This window comes from Symsagittifera roscoffensis, chromosome 6, assembly GCF_963678635.1.
Source record: "Symsagittifera roscoffensis chromosome 6, txSymRosc1.1, whole genome shotgun sequence".
Taxonomy (NCBI): domain Eukaryota; kingdom Metazoa; phylum Xenacoelomorpha; order Acoela; family Convolutidae; genus Symsagittifera; species Symsagittifera roscoffensis.
In genome coordinates this window covers 33,863,292-33,883,274 of record NC_087067.1, presented here as the reverse complement: position 1 = coordinate 33,883,274, position 19,983 = coordinate 33,863,292, and the positions used below count along the sequence as shown (strand labels likewise).

The 19,983-nt window shown below is 37.2% G+C and overlaps 17 non-coding genes across 17 annotated transcripts; all 17 read right to left on the bottom strand.

The window, feature by feature from the left end:
- Window positions 1-156: 156 nt before the first annotated feature.
- Window positions 157-275, bottom strand: LOC134848977 (5S ribosomal RNA). Its single transcript, XR_010163024.1, has one exon. It is a non-coding gene; the product is annotated as a 5S ribosomal RNA (ribosomal RNA).
- Window positions 276-1,435: 1,160 nt separating this feature from the next.
- Window positions 1,436-1,554, bottom strand: LOC134849225 (5S ribosomal RNA). Its single transcript, XR_010163262.1, has one exon. It is a non-coding gene; the product is annotated as a 5S ribosomal RNA (ribosomal RNA).
- A 1,165-nt stretch (window positions 1,555-2,719) lies between these two features.
- LOC134848976 (5S ribosomal RNA) lies at window positions 2,720-2,838 on the bottom strand. Its single transcript, XR_010163023.1, has one exon. It is a non-coding gene; the product is annotated as a 5S ribosomal RNA (ribosomal RNA).
- A 786-nt stretch (window positions 2,839-3,624) lies between these two features.
- Window positions 3,625-3,743, bottom strand: LOC134849971 (5S ribosomal RNA). The gene has a single exon (XR_010163953.1). It is a non-coding gene; the product is annotated as a 5S ribosomal RNA (ribosomal RNA).
- Window positions 3,744-4,903: 1,160 nt separating this feature from the next.
- On the bottom strand, window positions 4,904-5,022 carry LOC134849970 (5S ribosomal RNA). Its single transcript, XR_010163952.1, has one exon. It is a non-coding gene; the product is annotated as a 5S ribosomal RNA (ribosomal RNA).
- A 1,159-nt stretch (window positions 5,023-6,181) lies between these two features.
- On the bottom strand, window positions 6,182-6,300 carry LOC134848975 (5S ribosomal RNA). The gene has a single exon (XR_010163022.1). It is a non-coding gene; the product is annotated as a 5S ribosomal RNA (ribosomal RNA).
- Window positions 6,301-7,462: 1,162 nt separating this feature from the next.
- On the bottom strand, window positions 7,463-7,581 carry LOC134849968 (5S ribosomal RNA). Its single transcript, XR_010163950.1, has one exon. It is a non-coding gene; the product is annotated as a 5S ribosomal RNA (ribosomal RNA).
- A 1,159-nt stretch (window positions 7,582-8,740) lies between these two features.
- LOC134849254 (5S ribosomal RNA) lies at window positions 8,741-8,859 on the bottom strand. Its single transcript, XR_010163289.1, has one exon. It is a non-coding gene; the product is annotated as a 5S ribosomal RNA (ribosomal RNA).
- A 1,161-nt stretch (window positions 8,860-10,020) lies between these two features.
- On the bottom strand, window positions 10,021-10,139 carry LOC134849967 (5S ribosomal RNA). The gene has a single exon (XR_010163949.1). It is a non-coding gene; the product is annotated as a 5S ribosomal RNA (ribosomal RNA).
- Window positions 10,140-11,293: 1,154 nt separating this feature from the next.
- On the bottom strand, window positions 11,294-11,412 carry LOC134849252 (5S ribosomal RNA). The gene has a single exon (XR_010163287.1). It is a non-coding gene; the product is annotated as a 5S ribosomal RNA (ribosomal RNA).
- A 1,157-nt stretch (window positions 11,413-12,569) lies between these two features.
- Window positions 12,570-12,688, bottom strand: LOC134849222 (5S ribosomal RNA). Its single transcript, XR_010163259.1, has one exon. It is a non-coding gene; the product is annotated as a 5S ribosomal RNA (ribosomal RNA).
- Window positions 12,689-13,841: 1,153 nt separating this feature from the next.
- LOC134848947 (5S ribosomal RNA) lies at window positions 13,842-13,960 on the bottom strand. The gene has a single exon (XR_010162996.1). It is a non-coding gene; the product is annotated as a 5S ribosomal RNA (ribosomal RNA).
- A 1,153-nt stretch (window positions 13,961-15,113) lies between these two features.
- LOC134848946 (5S ribosomal RNA) lies at window positions 15,114-15,232 on the bottom strand. The gene has a single exon (XR_010162995.1). It is a non-coding gene; the product is annotated as a 5S ribosomal RNA (ribosomal RNA).
- A 1,158-nt stretch (window positions 15,233-16,390) lies between these two features.
- Window positions 16,391-16,509, bottom strand: LOC134849966 (5S ribosomal RNA). The gene has a single exon (XR_010163948.1). It is a non-coding gene; the product is annotated as a 5S ribosomal RNA (ribosomal RNA).
- A 785-nt stretch (window positions 16,510-17,294) lies between these two features.
- Window positions 17,295-17,413, bottom strand: LOC134849250 (5S ribosomal RNA). Its single transcript, XR_010163286.1, has one exon. It is a non-coding gene; the product is annotated as a 5S ribosomal RNA (ribosomal RNA).
- A 1,156-nt stretch (window positions 17,414-18,569) lies between these two features.
- Window positions 18,570-18,688, bottom strand: LOC134849262 (5S ribosomal RNA). The gene has a single exon (XR_010163296.1). It is a non-coding gene; the product is annotated as a 5S ribosomal RNA (ribosomal RNA).
- A 771-nt stretch (window positions 18,689-19,459) lies between these two features.
- On the bottom strand, window positions 19,460-19,578 carry LOC134849216 (5S ribosomal RNA). The gene has a single exon (XR_010163253.1). It is a non-coding gene; the product is annotated as a 5S ribosomal RNA (ribosomal RNA).
- Window positions 19,579-19,983: the final 405 nt, after the last annotated feature.

Here is a 19,983-nt window from a genome sequence, read left to right as displayed (position 1 = left end):
AAATTTTTCGGTTTTCTTTTGTTTTGGCCAAAATTTGACCCATTGAAAATTTTTGCACCACGCTCGATTAGGCTTAACTTTTTGACATCACCGAAATTTAAACAGCAATAACTCTTAGCGCATAAAAGTAAAAGAAATACTTTTGCTTTAAATAAAAGCCTACAACACCTGGTGTTCCCAGGCGGTCTCCCATCCAAGTACTAACCAGGCCCAATGTTGCTTAACTTCGGTGATCGGACGAGAACCGGTGCATTCAACATGGTATGGTCGTAGGTATTTGAGTTACTCCGCTTTCATTTATATCCTTACTAGCTTATGTCTATGTACATTACTTTTAAAACACTCGCCCTCGCGCGAGAGTAAAAATATGCTCTTATACCATGTAAAATTTTGCACGCTTACGTTATAATTTATGCATTTCAAACAAAATACTGAAAATTGACATTGTTTGGAATTTTTTTGGCCCAATGTGTTTTATGGCCAAATCAGCTGGTCAAAACCTATGGAGCGTGTACAAGGTGCCTTGAATGACCATCTATGGCATGATAGCCGCACATCCACTGTAAGTGGCATATGATTGAATACCAGCCAGGATACTGTCAGTTGCTTTTAGCCTAATTGTTGTGATAAACTTATTCAATAGGTAAGTATTCAAATCTATTTAATAAGTTTTCTTTGAATGCACTCTGCGACAGCGGAGGGCAGCCCAATTCTCTTGAAAAATGCAAGAAAAGAAATTGCACTAACTTAAAAGTTAGCTTTTAGGCCGATTTTCGTCCAAAATGGCCGAAATTCGGGCCCCCCCAAATTTTCAACTGATGATTACTCCACGTACACTTGAGCTACAGACGTCTTTTTGGGCTCGTTGGAATAGTCCTGAGCTCAAATTTATGAAACGAGATGAAAAAAATGAACTTTGATTGAAAAAAAAACAAAAATTTTGAAAATTTCATTTTTTGCACCACGCTCGATTAGGCTTAACTTTTTGGTATCACCGAGATTTCAAAAGCTTATAACTTTGTGTTGGACCGACGAAACTGGTTCATTTTCTCAGTCCCCCAAGATTTCACTATGATCTTGTGATCCAAATAAAAAAATTTGGAAATTTTAAAATTTTTGGGCAAGTTATTGCCGTTCGCGCAATTCACCAGGCTCGATTGGGCTTATTTTTTTGACATCACCGAAATTCAAAAGGCTATAACTCAAAGACCCCAAAAGTTATCTCCATTATTTTTGACCTATCAGCAGCTGATTGTACACAAAATTGATACTGCAAAAGCAGTTTTTCAGTTTTCTTTTGTTTTGGCCAAAATTTGACCCATTGAAAATTTTTGCACCACGCTCGATTAGGCTTAACTTTTTGACATCACCGAACTTTAAACAGCAATAACTCTTAGCGCATAAAAGTAAAAGAATTACTTTTGCTTTAAATAAAAGCCTACAACACCTGGTGTTCCCAGGCGGTCTCCCATCCAAGTAGTAACCAGGCCCAATGTTGCTTAACTTCGGTGATCGGACGAGAACCGGTGCATTCAACATTGTATGATCGTAGGCATTTGAGTTACTCCGCTTTCATTTATATCCTTACTAGCTTATGTCTATGTACATTACTTTTAAAACACTCGCCCTCGCGCGAGAGTAAAAATATGCTCTTATACCATGTAAAATTTTGCACGCTCACGTTATAATTTATGCATTTCAAACAAAATACTGAAAATTGACCTTGTTTGGAATTTTTTTGGCCCAATGTGTTTTATGGCCAAATCAGCTGGTCAAAACCTATGGAGCGTGTACAAGGTGGCTTGAATGACCATCTATGGCATGATAGCCGCACATCCACTGTAAGTGGCATATGATTGAATACCAGCCAGGATACTGTCATTTGCTTTTAGCCTAATTGTTGTGATAATCTTATTCAATAGGTAAGTATTCAAATATATTTGATAAGTTTTCTTTGAATGCACTCTGCGACAGCGGAGGGCAGCCCAATTCTCTTGAAAAATGCAAGAAAAGAAATTGCACTAACTTAAAAAGTAGCTTTTAGGCCGATTTTCGTCCAAAATGGCCGAAATTTGGGGTCACCCCCAAATTTTCAACTGATGATTACTCCACGTACACTTGAGCTACAAACGTCGTTTTGGGGTCCTTGGAATTGTCCTGAGCTCAAATTTATTAAACAAGATGAAAAAATTGAACTTTGAACGAAAAAAAAAAAACAAAAATTTTGAAAATTTCATTTTTTGCACCACGCTCGATTAGGCTTAACTTTTTGGTATCACCGAGATTTGAAAAGCTTATAACTTTGTGTTGGACCGACGAAATTGGTTCATTTTTTCAGTCCCCCAAGATTTCACTATGATCTTGTGATCCAAATAATAAAAATTGGATATTTTAAAATTTTTGGGCAAGTTATGGCCGTTCGCGCAGTTCACCAGGCTCGATTGGGCTTATTTTTTTGACATCACCGAAATTCAAAAGGCTATAACTCAAAGACCCCAAAAGTTATCTCCATTATTTTTGACCTATCAGCAGCTGATTGTACACAAAATTGATACTGCAAAAGAAATTTTTCGGTTTTCTTTTGTTTTGGCCAAAATTTGACCCATTGAAAATTTTTGCACCACGCTCGATTAGGCTTAACTTTTTGACATCACCGAACTTTAAACACCAATAACTCTTAGCGCATAAAAGTAAAAGAATTACTTTTGCTTTAAATAAAAGCCTACAACACCTGGTGTTCCCAGGCGGTCTCCCATCCAAGTACTAACCAGGCCCAATGTTGCTTAACTTCGGTGATCGGACGAGAACCGGTGCATTCAACATGGTATGGTCGTAGGTATTTGAGTTACTCCGCTTTCATTTATATCCTTACTAGCTTATGTCTATGTACATTACTTTTAAAACACTCGCCCTCGCGCGAGAGTAAAAATATGCTCTTATACCATGTAAAATTTTGCACGCTCACGTTATAATTTATGCATTTCAAACATTATACTGAAAATTGACATTGTTTGGAATTTTTTTGGCCCAATGTGTTTTATGGCCAAATCAGCTGGTCAAAACCTATACAGCGTGTACAAGGTGCCTTGAATGACCATCTATGGCATGATAGCCGCACATCCACTGTAAGTGGCATATGATTGAATACCAGCCAGGATACTGTCAGTTGCTTTTAGCCTAATTGTTGTGATAAACTTATTCAATAGGTAAGTATTCAAATCTATTTGATAAGTTTTCTTTGAATGCACTCTGCGACAGCGGAGGGCAGCCCAATTCTCTTGAAAAATGTAAGAAAAAAAATTGCACTAACTTAAAAGTTAGCTTTTAGGCCGATTTTCGTCCAAAATGGCCGAAATTCGGGTCCCCCCAAATTTTCAACTGATGATTACTCCACGTACACTTGAGCTACAAACGTCGTTTTGGGTTCGTTGGAATTGTCCTGAGCTCAAATTTATGAAACAAGATGAAAAAAATGAACTTTGAACGAAAAAAAAAACAAAATTTTTGAAAATTTCATTTTTTGCACCACGCTCGATTAGGCTTAACTTTTTGACATCACCGAACTTTAAACAGCAATAACTCTTAGCGCATAAAAGTAAAAGAATTACTTTTGCTTTAAATAAAAGCCTACAACACCTGGTGTTCCCAGGCGGTCTCCCATCCAAGTACTAACCAGGCCCAATGTTGCTTAACTTCGGTGATCGGACGAGAACCGGTGCATTCAACATGGTATGGTCGTAGGCATTTGAGTTACTCCGCTTTCATTTATAGCCTTACTAGCTTATGTCTATGTACATTACTTTTAAAACACTCGCCCTCGCGCGAGAGTAAAAATATGCTCTTATACCATGTAAATTTTTGCACGCTCACGTTATAATTTATGCATTTCAAACAAAATACTGAAAATTGACATTGTTTGGAATTTTTTTGGCCCAATGTGTTTTATGGCCAAATCAGCTGGTCAAAATCTATGGAGCGTGTACAAGGTGCCTTGAATGACCATCTATGGCATGATAGCCGCACAACCACTGTAAGTGGCATATGATTGAATACCAGCCAGGATACTGTCAGTTGCTTTTAGCCTAATTGTTGTGATAAACTTAATAAATAGGTAAGTATTCAAATCTATTTGATAAGTTTTCTTTGAATGCACTCTGCGACAGCGGAGGGCAGCCCAATTTTCTTGAAAAATGCAAGAAAAAAATTGCACTAACTTAAAAGTTAGCTTTTAGGCCGATTTTCGTCCAAAATGGCCGAAATTCGGGTCCCCCCAAATTTTCAACTGATGATTACTCCACGTACACTTGAGCTACAAACGTCGTTTTGGGTTCGTTGGAATTGTCCTGAGCTCAAATTTATGAAACAAGATGAAAAAAATGAACTTTGAACGAAAAAAAAAACAAAATTTTTGAAAATTTCATTTTTTGCACCACGCTCGATTAGGCTTAACTTTTTGGTATCACCGAGATTTCAAAAGCTTATAACTTTGTGTTGGACCGACGAAATTGGTTCATTTTCTCAGTCCCCCAAGATTTGACTATGATCTTGTGATCCAAATAATAAAATTTGGAAATTTTAAAATTTTTGGGCAAGTTATGGCCGTTCGCGCAATTCACCAGGCTCGATTGGGCTTATTTTTTTGACATCACCGAAATTCAAAAGGCTATAACTCAAAGACCCCAAAAGTTATCTCCATTATTTTTGACCTATCAGCAGCTGATTGTACACAAAATTGATACTGCAAAAGAAATTTTTCGGTTTTCCTTTGTTTTGGCCAAAATTTGACCCATTGAAAATTTTTGCACCACGCTCGATTAGGCTTAACTTTTTGACATCACCGAACTTTAAACAGCAATAACTCTTAGCGCATAAAAGTAAAAAAATTATTTTTGCTTTAAATAAAAGCCTACAACACCTGGTGTTCCCAGGCGGTCTCCCATCCAAGTACTAACCAGGCCCAATGTTGCTTAACTTCGGTGATCGGACGAGAACCGGTGCATTCAACATGGTATGGTCGTAGGCATTTGAGTTACTCCGCTTTCATTTATAGCCTTACTAGCTTATGTCTATGTACATTACTTTTAAAACACTCGCCCTCGCGCGAGAGTAAAAATATGCTCTTATACCATGTAAATTTTTGCACGCTCACGTTATAATTTATGCATTTCAAACAAAATACTGAAAATTGACATTGTTTGGAATTTTTTTGGCCCAATGTGTTTTATGGCCAAATCAGCTGGTCAAAATCTATGGAGCGTGTACAAGGTGCCTTGAATGACCATCTATGGCATGATAGCCGCACAACCACTGTAAGTGGCATATGATTGAATACCAGCCAGGATACTGTCAGTTGCTTTTAGCCTAATTGTTGTGATAAACTTAATAAATAGGTAAGTATTCAAATCTATTTGATAAGTTTTCTTTGAATGCACTCTGCGACAGCGGAGGGCAGCCCAATTTTCTTGAAAAATGCAAGAAAAAAATTGCACTAACTTAAAAGTTAGCTTTTAGGCCGATTTTCGTCCAAAATGGCCGAAATTCGGGTCCCCCCAAATTTTCAACTGATGATTACTCCACGTACACTTGAGCTACAAACGTCGTTTTGGGTTCGTTGGAATTGTCCTGAGCTCAAATTTATGAAACAAGATGAAAAAAATGAACTTTGAACGAAAAAAAAACAAAATTTTTGAAAATTTCATTTTTTGCACCACGCTCGATTAGGCTTAACTTTTTGGTATCACCGAGATTTCAAAAGCTTATAACTTTGTGTTGGACCGACGAAATTGGTTCATTTTCTCAGTCCCCCAAGATTTCATTATGATCTTGTGATCCAAATAATAAAAATTGGATATTTTAAAATTTTTGGGCAAGTTATGGCCGTTCGCGCAGTTCACCAGGCTCGATTGGGCTTATTTTTTTGACATCACCGAACTTCAAAAGACTATAACTCAAAGACCCCAAAAGTTATCTCCATTATTTTTGACCTATCAGCAGCTGATTGTACACAAAATTGATACTGCAAAAGAAATTTTTCGGTTTTCCTTTGTTTTGGCCAAAATTTGACCCATTGAAAATTTTTGCACCACGCTCGATTAGGCTTAACTTTTTGACATCACCGAACTTTAAACAGCAATAACTCTTAGCGCATAAAAGTAAAAGAATTACTTTTGCTTTAAATAAAAGCCTACAACACCTGGTGTTCCCAGGCGGTCTCCCATCCAAGTACTAACCAGGCCCAATGTTGCTTAACTTCGGTGATCGGACGAGAACCGGTGCATTCAACATGGTATGGTCGTAGGTATTTGAGTTACTCCGCTTTCATTTATATCCTTACTAGCATATGTCTATGTACAATACTTTTAAAACACTCGCCCTCGCGCGAGAGTAAAAATATGCTCTTATACCATGTAAAATTTTGCACGCTCACGTTATAATTTATGCATTTCAAACATTATACTGAAAATTGACATTGTTTGGAATTTTTTTGGCCCAATGTGTTTTATGGCCAAATCAGCTGTTCAAAACCTATGGAGCGTGTACAAGGTGCCTTGAATGACCATCTATGGCATGATAGCCGCACATCCACTGTAAGTGGCATATGATTGAATACCAGCCAGGATACTGTCAGTTGCTTTTAGCCTAATTGTTGTGATAAACTTATTCAATAGGTAAGTATTCAAATAAATTTGATAAGTTTTCTTTGAATGCACTCTGCGACAGCGGAGGGCAGCCCAATTCTCTTGAAAAATGCAAGAAAAAAAATTGCACTAACTTAAAAGTTAGCTTTTAGGCCGATTTTCGTCCAAAATGGCCGAAATTCGGGTCCCCCCAAATTTTCAACTGATGATTACTCCACGTACACTTGAGCTACAAACGTCGTTTTGGGTTCGTTGGAATTGTCCTGAGCTCAAATTTATGAAACAAGATGAAAAAAATGAACTTTGAACGAAAAAAAAAAACAAAATTTTTGAAAATTTCATTTTTTGCACCACGCTCGATTAGGCTTAACTTTTTGGTATCACCGAGATTTCAAAAGCTTATAACTTTGTGTTGGACCGACGAAATTGGTTCATTTTCTCAGTCCCCCAAGATTTGACTATGATCTTGTGATCCAAATAATAAAATTTGGAAATTTTAAAATTTTTGGGCAAGTTATGGCCGTTCGCGCAATTCACCAGGCTCGATTGGGCTTATTTTTTTGACATCACCGAAATTCAAAAGGCTATAACTCAAAGACCCCAAAAGTTATCTCCATTATTTTTGACCTATCAGCAGCTGATTGTACACAAAATTGATACTGCAAAGGAAATTTTTCGGTTTTCCTTTGTTTTGGCCAAAATTTGACCCATTGAAAATTTTTGCACCACGCTCGATTAGGCTTAACTTTTTGACATCACCGAACTTTAAACAGCAATAACTCTTAGCGCATAAAAGTAAAAAAATTACTTTTGCTTTAAATAAAAGCCTACAACACCTGGTGTTCCCAGGCGGTCTCCCATCCAAGTACTAACCAGGCCCAATGTTGCTTAACTTCGGTGATCGGACGAGAACCGGTGCATTCAACATGGTATGGTCGTAGGCATTTGAGTTACTCCGCTTTCATTTATATCCTTACTAGCTTATGTCTATGTACATTACTTTTAAAACACTCGCCCTCGCGCGAGAGTAAAAATATGCTCTTATACCATGTAAAATTTTGCACGCTCACGTTATAATTTATGCAATTCAAACAAAATACTGAAAATTGACATTGTTTGGAATTTTTTTGGCCCAATGTGTTTTATGGCCAAATCAGCTGGTCAAAATCTATGGAGCGTGTACAAGGTGCCTTGAATGACCATCTATGGCATGATAGCCGCACAACCACTGTAAGTGGCATATGATTGAATACCAGCCAGGATACTGTCAGTTGCTTTTAGCCTAATTGTTGTGATAAACTTAATAAATAGGTAAGTATTCAAATCTATTTGATAAGTTTTCTTTGAATGCACTCTGCGACAGCGGAGGGCAGCCCAATTCTCTTGAAAAATGCAAGAAAAAAAATTGCATTAACGTAAAAGTTAGCTTTTAGGCCGATTTTCGTCCAAAATGGCCGAAATTCGGGTCCCCCCAAATTTTCAACTGATGATTACTCCACGTACACTTGAGCTACAAACGTCGTTTTGGGCTCGTTGGAATTTTCCTGAGCTCAAATTTATGAAACAAGATGAAAAAATGAACTTTGAACGAAAAAAAAACAAAAATTTTGAAAATTTCATTTTTTGCACCACGCTCGATTAGGCTTAACTTTTTGGTATCACCGAGATTTCAAAAGCTTATAACTTTGTGTTGGACCGACGAAATATGTTCATTTTCTCAGTCCCCCAAGATTTGACTACGATCTTGTGATCCAAATAATAAAATTTGGAAATTTTAAAATTTTTGGGCAAGTTATGGCCGTTCGCGCAATTCACCAGGCTCGATTGGGCTTATTTTTTTGACATCACCGAAATTCAAAAGGCTATAACTCAAAGACCCCAAAAGTTATCTCCATTATTTTTGACCTATCAGCAGCTGATTGTACACAAAATTGATACTGCAAAAGAAATTTTTCGGTTTTCTTTTGTTTTGGCCAAAATTTGACCCATTGAAATTTTTTGCACCACGCTCGATTAGGCTTAACTTTTTGACATCACCGAACTTTAAACAGCAATAACTCTTAGCGCATAAAAGTAAAAGTATTACTTTTGCTTTAAATAAAAGCCTACAACACCTGGTGTTCCCAGGCGGTCTCCCATCCAAGTACTAACCAGGCCCAATGTTGCTTAATCTCGGTGATCGGACGAGAACCGTTGCATTCAACATGGTATGGTCGTAGGCATTTGAGTTACTCCGCTTTCATTTATATCCTTACTAGCTTATGTCTATGTACATTACTTTTAAAACACTCGCCCTCGCGCGAGAGTAAAAATATGCTCTTATACCATGTAAAATTTTGCACGCTCACGTTTAATTTATGCATTTCAAACAAAATACTGAAAATTGACATTGTTTGGAATTTTTTTGGCCCAATGTGTTTTATGGCCAAATCAGCTGGTCAAAATCTATGGAGCGTGTACAAGGTGCCTTGAATGACCATCTATGGCATGATAGCCGCACAACCACTGTAAGTGGCATATGATTGAATACCAGCCAGGATACTGTCAGTTGCTTTTAGCCTAATTGTTGTGATAAACTTAATAAATAGGTAAGTATTCAAATCTATTTGATAAGTTTTCTTTGAATGCTCTCTGCGACAGCGGAGGGCAGCCCAATTCTCTTGAAAAATGCAAGAAAAAAAATTGCACTAACGTAAAAGTTAGCTTTTAGGCCGATTTTCGTCCAAAATGGCCGAAATTCGGGTCCCCCCAAAGTTTCAACTGATGATTACTCCTGGTACACTTGAGCTACAAACGTCGTTTTGGGCTCGTTGGAATTGTCCTGAGCTCAAATTTATGAAACAAGATGAAAAAATGAACTTTGAACGAAAAAAAAAAAACAAAAATTTTGAAAATTTCATTTTTTGCACCACGCTCGATTAGGCTTAACTTTTTGGTATCACCGAGATTTCAAAAGCTTATAACTTTGTGTTGGACCGACGAAATATGTTCATTTTCTCAGTCCCCCAAGATTTGACTATGATCTTGTGATCCAAATAATAAAATTTGGAAATTTTAAAATTTTTGGGCAAGTTATGGCCGTTCGCGCAGTTCACCAGGCTCGATTGGGCTTATTTTTTTGACATCACCGAAATTCAAAAGGCTATAACTCAAAGACCCCAAAAGTTATCTCCATTATTTTTGACCTATCAGCAGCTGATTGTACACAAAATTGATACTGCAAAAGAAATTTTTCGGTTTTCTTTTGTTTTGGCCAAAATTTGACCCATTGAAAATTTTTGCACCACGCTCGATTAGGCTTAACTTTTTGACATCACCGAACTTTAAACAGCAATAACTCTTAGCGCATAAAAGTAAAAGAATTACTTTTGCTTTAAATAAAAGCCTACAACACCTGGTGTTCCCAGGCGGTCTCCCATCCAAGTACTAACCAGGCCCAATGTTGCTTAACTTCGGTGATCGGACGAGAACCGGTGCATTCAACATGGTATGGTCGTAGGCATTTGAGTTACTCCGCTTTCATTTATATCATTACTAGCTTATGTCTATGTACATTACTTTTAAAACACTCGCCCTCGCGCGAGAGTAAAAATATGCTCTTATACCATGTAAAATTTTGCACGCTCACGTTTAATTTATGCATTTCAAACAAAATACTGAAAATTGACATTGTTTAGAATTTTTTTGGCCCAATGTGTTTTATGGCCAAATCAGCTGGTCAAAACCTATGGAGCGTGTACAAGGTGCCTTGAATGACCATCTATGGCATGATAGCCGCACATCCACTGTAAGTGGCATATGATTGAATACCAGCCAGTTGCTTTTAGCCTAATTGTTATGATAAACTTATTAAATAGGTAAGTATTCAAATCTATTTGATAAGTTTTCTTTGAATGCACTCTGCGACAGCGGAGGGCAGCCCAATTCTCTTGAAAAATGCAAGAAAAAAAATTGCAGTAACTTAAAAGTTAGCTTTTAGGCCGATTTTCGTCCAAAATGGCCGAAATTCGGGTCCCCCCAAATTTTCAACTGATGATTACTCCACGTACACTTGAGCTACAAACGTGTCTTTGGGCTCGTTGGAATTTTCCTGAGCTCAAATTTATGAAACAAGATGAAAAAAATGAATTTTGAATGAAAAAAAAATAAAAACAAAAATTTTGAAAATTTCATTTTTTGCACCACGCTCGATTAGGCTTAACTTTTTGGTATCACCGAGATTTCAAAAGCTTATAACTTTGTGTTGGACCGACGAAATTGGTTCAATTTCTCAGTCCCCCAAGATTTGACTATGATCTTGTGATCCAAATAATAAAATTTGGAAATTTTAAAAATTTTGGGCAAGTTATGGCCGTTCGCGCAATTCACCAGGCTCGATTGGGCTTATTTTTTTGACATCACCGAAATTCAAAAGGCTATAACTCAAAGACCCCAAAAGTTATCTCCATTATTTTTGACCTATCAGCAGCTGATTGTACACAAAATTGATACTGCAAAAGAAATTTTTCGGTTTTCTTTTGTTTTGGCCAAAATTTGACCCATTGAAATTTTTTGCACCACGCTCGATTAGGCTTAACTTTTTGACATCACCGAACTTTAAACGGCAATAACTCTTAGCGCATAAAAGTAAAAGAATTAGTTTTGCTTTAAATAAAAGCCTACAACACCTGGTGTTCCCAGGCGGTCTCCCATCCAAGTACTAACCAGGCCCAATGTTGCTTAATCTCGGTGATCGGACGAGAACCGTTGCATTCAACATGGTATGGTCGTAGGCATTTGAGTTACTCCGCTTTCATTTATATCCTTACTAGCTTATGTCTATGTACATTACTTTTAAAACACTCGCCCTCGCGCGAGAGTAAAAATATGCTCTTATACCATGTAAAATTTTGCACGCTCACGTTTAATTTATGCATTTCAAACAAAATACTGAAAATTGACATTGTTTGGAATTTTTTTGGCCCAATGTATTTTATGGCCAAATCAGCTGGTCAAAACCTATGGAGCGTGTACAAGGTGCCTTGAATGACCACCTGTGGCATGATAGCCGCACATCCACTGTAAGTGGCATATGATTGAATACCAGCCAGGATACTGTTAGTTGCTTTTAGCCTAATTGTTGTGATAAACTTATTAAATAGGTAAGTATTCAAATCTATTTGATAAGTTTTCTTTGAATGCACTCTGCGACAGCGGAGGGCAGCCCAATTCTCTTGAAAAATGCAAGAAAAAAAACTGCACTAACAAGTTAGCTTTTGGGCCGATTTTCGTCCAAAATGGCCGAAATTCGGGTCCCCCCAAATTTTCAACTGATGATTACTCCACGTACACTTGAGCTACAAACGTCGTTTTGGGCTCGTTGGAATTGTCCTGAGCTCAAATTTATGAAACGAGATGAAAAAATGAACTTTGAACGAAAAAAAAAAACAAAAAATTTTGAAAATTTCATTTTTTGCACCACGCTCGATTAGGCTTAACTTTTTGGTATCACCGAGATTTCAAAAGCTTATAACTTTGTGTTGGACCGACGAAATATGTTCATTTTCTCAGTCCCCCAAGATTTGACTATGATCTTGTGATCCAAATAATAAAATTTGGAAATTTTAAAATTTTTGGGCAAGTTATGGCCGTTCGCGCAGTTCACCAGGCTCGATTGGGCTTATTTTTTTGACATCACCGAAATTCAAAAGGCTATAACTCAAAGACCCCAAAAGTTATCTCCATTATTTTTGACCTATCAGCAGCTGATTGTACACAAAATTGATACTGCAAAAGAAATTTTTCGGTTTTCCTTTGTTTTGGCCAAAATTTGACCCATTGAAAATTTTTGCACCACGCTCGATTAGGCTTAACTTTTTGACATCACCGAAATTTAAACAGCAATAACTCTTAGCGCATAAAAGTAAAAGAATTACTTTTGCTTTAAATAAAAGCCTACATTACCTGGTGTTCCCAGGCGGTCTCCCATCCAAGTACTAACCAGGCCCAATGTTGCTTAACTTCGGTGATCGGACGAGAACCGTTGCATTCAACATGGTATGGTCGTAGGCATTTGAGTTACTCCGCTTTCATTTATATCCTTATTAGCTTATGTCTATGTACATTACTTTTAAAACACTCGCCCTCGCGCGAGAGTAAAAATATGCTCTTATACCATGTAAAATTTTGCACGCTCACGTTTAATTTATGCATTTCAAACAAAATACTGAAAATTGACATTGTTTAGAATTTTTTTGGCCCAATGTGTTTTATGGCCAAATCAGCTGGTCAAAACCTATGGAGCGTGTACAAGGTGCCTTGAATGACCATCTATGGCATGATAGCCGCACATCCACTGTAAGTGGCATATGATTGAATACCAGCCAGTTGCTTTTAGCCTAATTGTTGTGATAAACTTATTAAATAGGTAAGTATTCAAATCTATTTGATAAGTTTTCTTTGAATGCACTCTGCAACAGCGGAGGGCAGCCCAATTCTCTTGAAAAATGCAAGAAAAAAAATTGCACTAACTTAAAAGTTAGCTTTTAGGCCGATTTTCATCCAAAATGGCCGAAATTCGGGTCCCCCCAAATTTTCAACTGATGATTACTCCACGTACACTTGAGCTACAAACGTCGTTTTGGGCTCGTTGGAATTGTCCTGAGCTCAAATTTATGAAACAAGATGAAAAAAATGAATTTTGAATGAAAAAAAATAAAAACAAAAATTTTGAAAATTTCATTTTTTGCACCACGCTCGATTAGGCTTAACTTTTTGGTATCACCGAGATTTCAAAAGCTTATAACTTTGTGTTGGACCGACGAAATTGGTTCATTTTCTCAGTCCCCCAAGATTTGACTATGATCTTGTGATCCAAATAATAAAATTTGGAAATTTAAAAATTTTTGGGCAAGTTATGGCCGTTCGCGCAATTCACCAGGCTCGATTGGGCTTATTTTTTTGACATCACCGAAATTCAAAAGGCTATAACTCAAAGACCCCAAAAGTTATCTCCATTATTTTTGACCTATCAGCAGCTGATTGTACACAAAATTGATACTGCAAAAGAAATTTTTCGGATTTCTTTTGTTTTGGCCAAAATTTGACCCATTGAAACTTTTTGCACCACGCTCGATTAGGTTTAACTTTTTGACATCACCGAAATTTAAACAGCAATAACTCTTAGCGCATAAAAGTAAAAGAATTACTTTTGCTTTAAATAAAAGCCTACAACACCTGGTGTTCCCAGGCGGTCTCCCATCCAAGTACTAACCAGGCCCAATGTTGCTTAACTTCGGTGATCGGACGAGAACCGGTGCATTCAACATGGTATGGTCGTTGGCATTTGAGTTACTCCGCTTTCATTTATATCCTTATTAGCTTATGTCTATGTACATTACTTTTAAAACACTCGCCCTCGCGCGAGAGTAAAAATATGCTCTTATACCATGTAAAATTTTGCACGCTCACGTTTAATTTATGCATTTCAAACAAAATACTGAAAATTGACATTGTTTAGAATATTTTTGGCCCAATGTGTTTTATGGCCAAATCAGCTGGTCAAAACCTATGGAGCGTGTACAAGGTGCCTTGAATGACCATCTATGGCATGATAGCCGCACATCCACTGTAAGTGGCATATGATTGAATACCAGCCAGTTGCTTTTAGCCTAATTGTTGTGATAAACTTATTAAATAGGTAAGTATTCAAATCTATTTGATAAGTTTTCTTTGAATGCACTCTGCAACAGCGGAGGGCAGCCCAATTCTCTTGAAAAATGCAAGAAAAAAAATTGCACTAACTTAAAAGTTAGCTTTTAGGCCGATTTTCGTCCAAAATGGCCGAAATTCGGGTCCCCCCAAATTTTCAACTGATGATTACTCCACGTACACTTGAGCTACACACGTCGTTTTGGGCTCGTTGGAATTGTCCTGAGCTCAAATTTATGAAACAAGATGAAAAAAATGAATTTTGAATGAAAAAAAATAAAAACAAAAATTTTGAAATTTTCATTTTTTGCACCACGCTCGATTAGGCTTAACTTTTTGGTATCACCGAGATTTCAAAAGCTTATAACTTTGTGTTGGACCGACGAAATTGGTTCATTTTCTCAGTCCCCCAAGATTTGACTATGATCTTGTGATCCAAATAATAAAATTTGGAAATTTTAAAATTTTTGGGCAAGTTATGGCCGTTCGCGCAATTCACCAGGCTCGATTGGGCTTATTTTTTTGACATCACCGAAATTCAAAAGGCTATAACTCAAAGACCCCAAAAGTTATCTCCATTATTTTTGACCTATCAGCAGCTGATTGTACACAAAATTGATACTGCAAAAGAAATTTTTCGGTTTTCTTTTGTTTTGGCCAAAATTTGACCCATTGAAACTTTTTGCACCACGCTCGATTAGGTTTAACTTTTTGACATCACCGAAATTTAAACAGCAATAACTCTTAGCGCATAAAAGTAAAAGATTTACTTTTGCTTTAAATAAAAGCCTACAACACCTGGTGTTCCCAGGCGGTCTCCCATCCAAGTACTAACCAGGCCCAATGTTGCTTAACTTCGGTGATCGGACGAGAACCGGTGCATTCAACATGGTATGGTCGTTGGCATTTGAGTTACTCCGCTTTCATTTATATCCTTACTAGCTTATGTCTATGTACATTACTTTTAAAACACTCGCCCTCGCGCGAGAGTAAAAATATGCTCTTATACCATGTAAAATTTTGCACGCTCACGTTATAATTTATGCATTTCAAACAAAATACTGAAAATTGACATTGTTTGGAATTTTTTTGGCCCAATGTGTTTTATGGCCAAATCAGCTGGTCAAAACCTATGGAGCGTGAACAAGGTGCCTTGAATGACAATCTATGGCATGATAGCCGCACATCCACTGTAAGTGGCATATGATTGAATACCAGCCAGGATACTGTTAGTTGCTTTTAGCCTAATTTTTGTGATAAACTTATTAAATAGGTAAGTATTCAAATCTATTTGATAAGTTTTCTTTGAATGCACTCTGCGACAGCGGAGGGCAGCTCAATTCTCTTGAAAAATGCAAGAAAAAAATTGCACTAATTTAAAAGTTAGCTTTTAGGCCGATTTTCGTCCAAAATGGCCGAAATTCGGGTCCCCCCAAAATTTTAACTGATGATTACTCCACGTAAACTTGAGCTACAAACGTCGTTTTGGGCTAGTTGGAATTGTCCTGAGCTCAAATTTATGAAACAAGATGAAAAAAATGAACTTTGAACGGAAAAAAACAAAAATTTTGAAAATTTCATTTTTTGCACCACGCTCGATTAGGCGTAACTTTTTGGTATCACCGAGATTTCAAAAGCTTATAACTTTGTGTTGGACCGACGAAATTGGTTCATTTTCTCAGTCCCCCAAGATTCGACTATGATCTTGTGATCCAAATAATAAAATTTGGAAATTTTAAAATTTTTGGGCAAGTTATGGCCGTTCGCGCAATTCACCAGGCTCGATTGGGCTTATTTTTTTGACATCACCGAAATTCAAAAGGCTATAACTCAAAGACCTCAAAAGTTATCTCCATTATTTTTGAGCTATCAGCAGCTGATTGTACACAAAATTGATACTGCAAAAGAAATTTTTCGGTTTTCTTTTGTTTTGGCCAAAATTTGACCCATTGAAAATTTTTGCAACACGCTCGATTAGGCTTAACTTTTTGACATCACCGAAATTTAAACAGCAATAACTCTTAGCGCATAAAAGTAAAAGAATTACTTTTGCTTTAAATAAAAGCCTACAACACCTGGTGTTCCCAGGCGGTCTCCCATCCAAGTACTAACCAGGCCCAATGTTGCTTAACTTCGGTGATCGGACGAGAACCGGTGCATTCAACATGGTATGGTCGTAGGCATTTGAGTTACTCCGCTTTCATCTATATCCTTACTAGCTTATGTCTATGTATATTACTTTTAAAACACTCGCCCTCGCGCGAGAGTAAAAATATGCTCTTATACCATGTAAAATTTTGCACGCTCACGTTATAATTTATGCATTTCAAACAAAATACTGAAAATTGACATTGTTTGGAATTTTTTTGGCCCAATGTGTTTTATGGCCAAATCAGCTGGTCAAAACCTATGGAGCGTGTACAAGGTGCCTTGAATGACCATCTATGGCATGATAGCCGCACATCCACTGTAAGTGGCATATGATTGAATACCAGCAAGGATACTGTCAGTTGCTTTTAGCCTAATTGTTGTGATAAACTTATTAAATAGGTAAGTATTCAAATCTATTTGATAAGTTTTCTTTGAATGCACTCTGCGACAGCGGAGGGCAGCCCAATTCTCTTGAAAAATGCAAGAAAACAAATTGCACTAACTTAAAAATTAGCTTTTAGGCCGATTTTCGTCCAAAATGGCCGAAATTCGGGTCCCCCCAAATTTTCAACTGATGATTACTCCACGTAAACTTGAGCTACAAACGTCGTTTTGGGCTCGTTGGAATTTTCCTGAGCTCAAATTTATGAAACAAGATGAAAAAATGATCTTTGAACGAAAAAAAAAACAAAAATTTTGAAAATTTCATTTTTTGCACCATGCTCGATTAGGCTTAACTTTTTGACATCACCGAACTTTAAACAGCAATAACTCTTAGCGCATAAAAGTAAAAGAACTACTTTTGCTTTAAATAAAAGCCTACAACACCTGGTGTTCCCAGGCGGTCTCCCATCCAAGTACTAACCAGGCCCAATGTTGCTTAATCTCGGTGATCGGACGAGAACCGTTGCATTCAACATGGTATGGTCGTAGGCATTTGAGTTACTCCGCTTTCATTTATATCCTTACTAGCTTATGTCTATGTACATTACTTTTAAAACACTCGCCCTCGCGCGAGAGTAAAAATATGCTCTTATACCATGTAAAATTTTGCACGCTCACGTTTAATTTATGCATTTCAAACAAAATACTGAAAATTGACATTGTTTGGAATTTTTTTGGCCCAATGTGTTTTATGGCCAAATCAGCTGGTCAAAATCTATGGAGCGTGTACAAGGTGCCTTGAATGACCATCTATGGCATGATAGCCGCACAACCACTGTAAGTGGCATATGATTGAATACCAGCCAGGATACTGTCAGTTGCTTTTAGCCTAATTGTTGTGATAAACTTAATAAATAGGTAAGTATTCAAATCTATTTGATAAGTTTTCTTTGAATGCACTCTGCGACAGCGGAGGGCAGCCCAATTTTCTTGAAAAATGCAAGAAAAAAATTGCACTAACTTAAAAGTTAGCTTTTAGGCCGATTTTCGTCCAAAATGGCCGAAATTCGGGTCCCCCCAAATTTTCAACTGATGATTACTCCACGTACACTTGAGCTACAAACGTCGTTTTGGGCTCGTTGGAATTTTCCTGAGCTCAAATTTATGAAACAAGATGAAAAAATGATCTTTGAACGAAAAAAAACAAAAATTTTGAAAATTTCATTTTTTGCACCACGCTCGATTAGGCTTAACTTTTTGGTATCACCGAGATTTCAAAAGCTTATAACTTTGTGTTGGACCGACGAAATATGTTCATTTTCTCAGTCCCCCAAGATTTGACTATGATCTTGTGATCCAAATAATAAAATTTGGAAATTTTTAAATTTTTGGGCAAGTTATGGCCGTTCGCGCAATTCACCAGGCTCGATTGGGCTTATTTTTTTGACATCACCGAAATTCAAAAGGCTATAACTCAAAGACCCCAAAAGTTATCTCCATTATTTTTGACCTATCAGCAGCTGATTGTACACAAAATTGATACTGCAAAAGAAATTTTTCGGTTTTCTTTTGTTTTGGCCAAAATTTGACCCATTGAAATTTTTTGCACCACGCTCGATTAGGCTTAACTTTTTGACATCACCGAAATTTAAACAGCAATAACTCTTAGCGCGTAAAAGTAAAAGAATTACTTTTGCTTTAAATAAAAGCCTACAACACCTGGTGTTCTCAGGCGGTCTCCCATCCAAGTACTAACCAGGCCCAATGTTGCTTAATCTCGGTGATCGGACGAGAACCGTTGCATTCAACATGTTATGGTCGTAGGCATTTGAGTTACGCCGCTTTCATTTATATCCTTACTAGCTTATGTCTATGTACATTACTTTTAAAACACTCGCCCTCGCGCGAGAGTAAAAATATGCTCTTATACCATGTAAAATTTTGCACGCTCACGTTTAATTTATGCATTTCAAACAAAATACTGAAAATTGACATTGTTTGGAATTCTTTTGGCCCAATGTGTTTTATGGCCAAATCAGCTGGTCAAAACCTATGGAGCGTGTACAAGGTGCCTTGAATGACCATCTATGGCATGATAGCCGCACATCCACTGTAAGTGGCATATGATTGAATACCAGCCAGTTGCTTTTAGCCTAATTGTTGTGATAAACTTATTAAATAGGTAAGTATTCAAATATATTTGATAAGTTTTCTTTGAATGCACTCTGCGACAGCGGAGGGCAGCCCAATTCTCTTGAAAAATGCAAGAAAAAAATTGCACTAACTTAAAAGTTAGCTTTTAGGCCGATTTTCGTCCAAAATGGCCGAAATTCGGGTCCCCCCAAATTTTCAACTGATGATTACTCCACGTACACTTGAGCTACAAACGTCGTTTTGGGCTCGTTGGAATTGTCCTGAGCTCAAATTTATGAAACAAGATGAAAAAATGAACTTTGAACGAAAAAAAAACAAAAATTTTGAAAATTTCATTTTTTGCACCACGCTCGATTAGGCTTAACTTTTTGACATCACCGAACTTTAAACAGCAATAACTCTTAGCGCATAAAAGTAAAAGAATTACTTTTGCTTTAAATAAAAGCCTACAACACCTGGTGTTCCCAGGCGGTCTCCCATCCAAGTACTAACCAGGCCCAATGTTGCTTAACTTCAGTGATCGGACGAGAACCGTTGCATTCAATATGGTATGGTCGTAGGCATTTGAGTTACTCCGCTTTCATTTATATCCTTACTAGCTTATGTCTATGTACATTACTTTTAAAACACTCGCCCTCGCGCGAGAGTAAAAATATGCTCTTATACCATGTAAAATTTTGCACGCTCACGTTTAATTTATGCATTTCAAACAAAATACTGAAAATTGACATTGTTTGGAATTTTTTTGGCCCAATGTGTTTTATGGCCAAATCAGCTGGTCAAAACCTATGGAGCATGTACAAGGTGCCTTGAATGACCATCTATGGCATGATAGCCGCACATCCACTGTAAGTGGCATATGATTGAATACCAGCCAGTTGCTTTTAGCCTAATTGTTGTGATAAACTTATTAAATAGGTAAGTATTCAAATCTATTTGATAAGTTTTCTTTGAATGCACTCTGCGA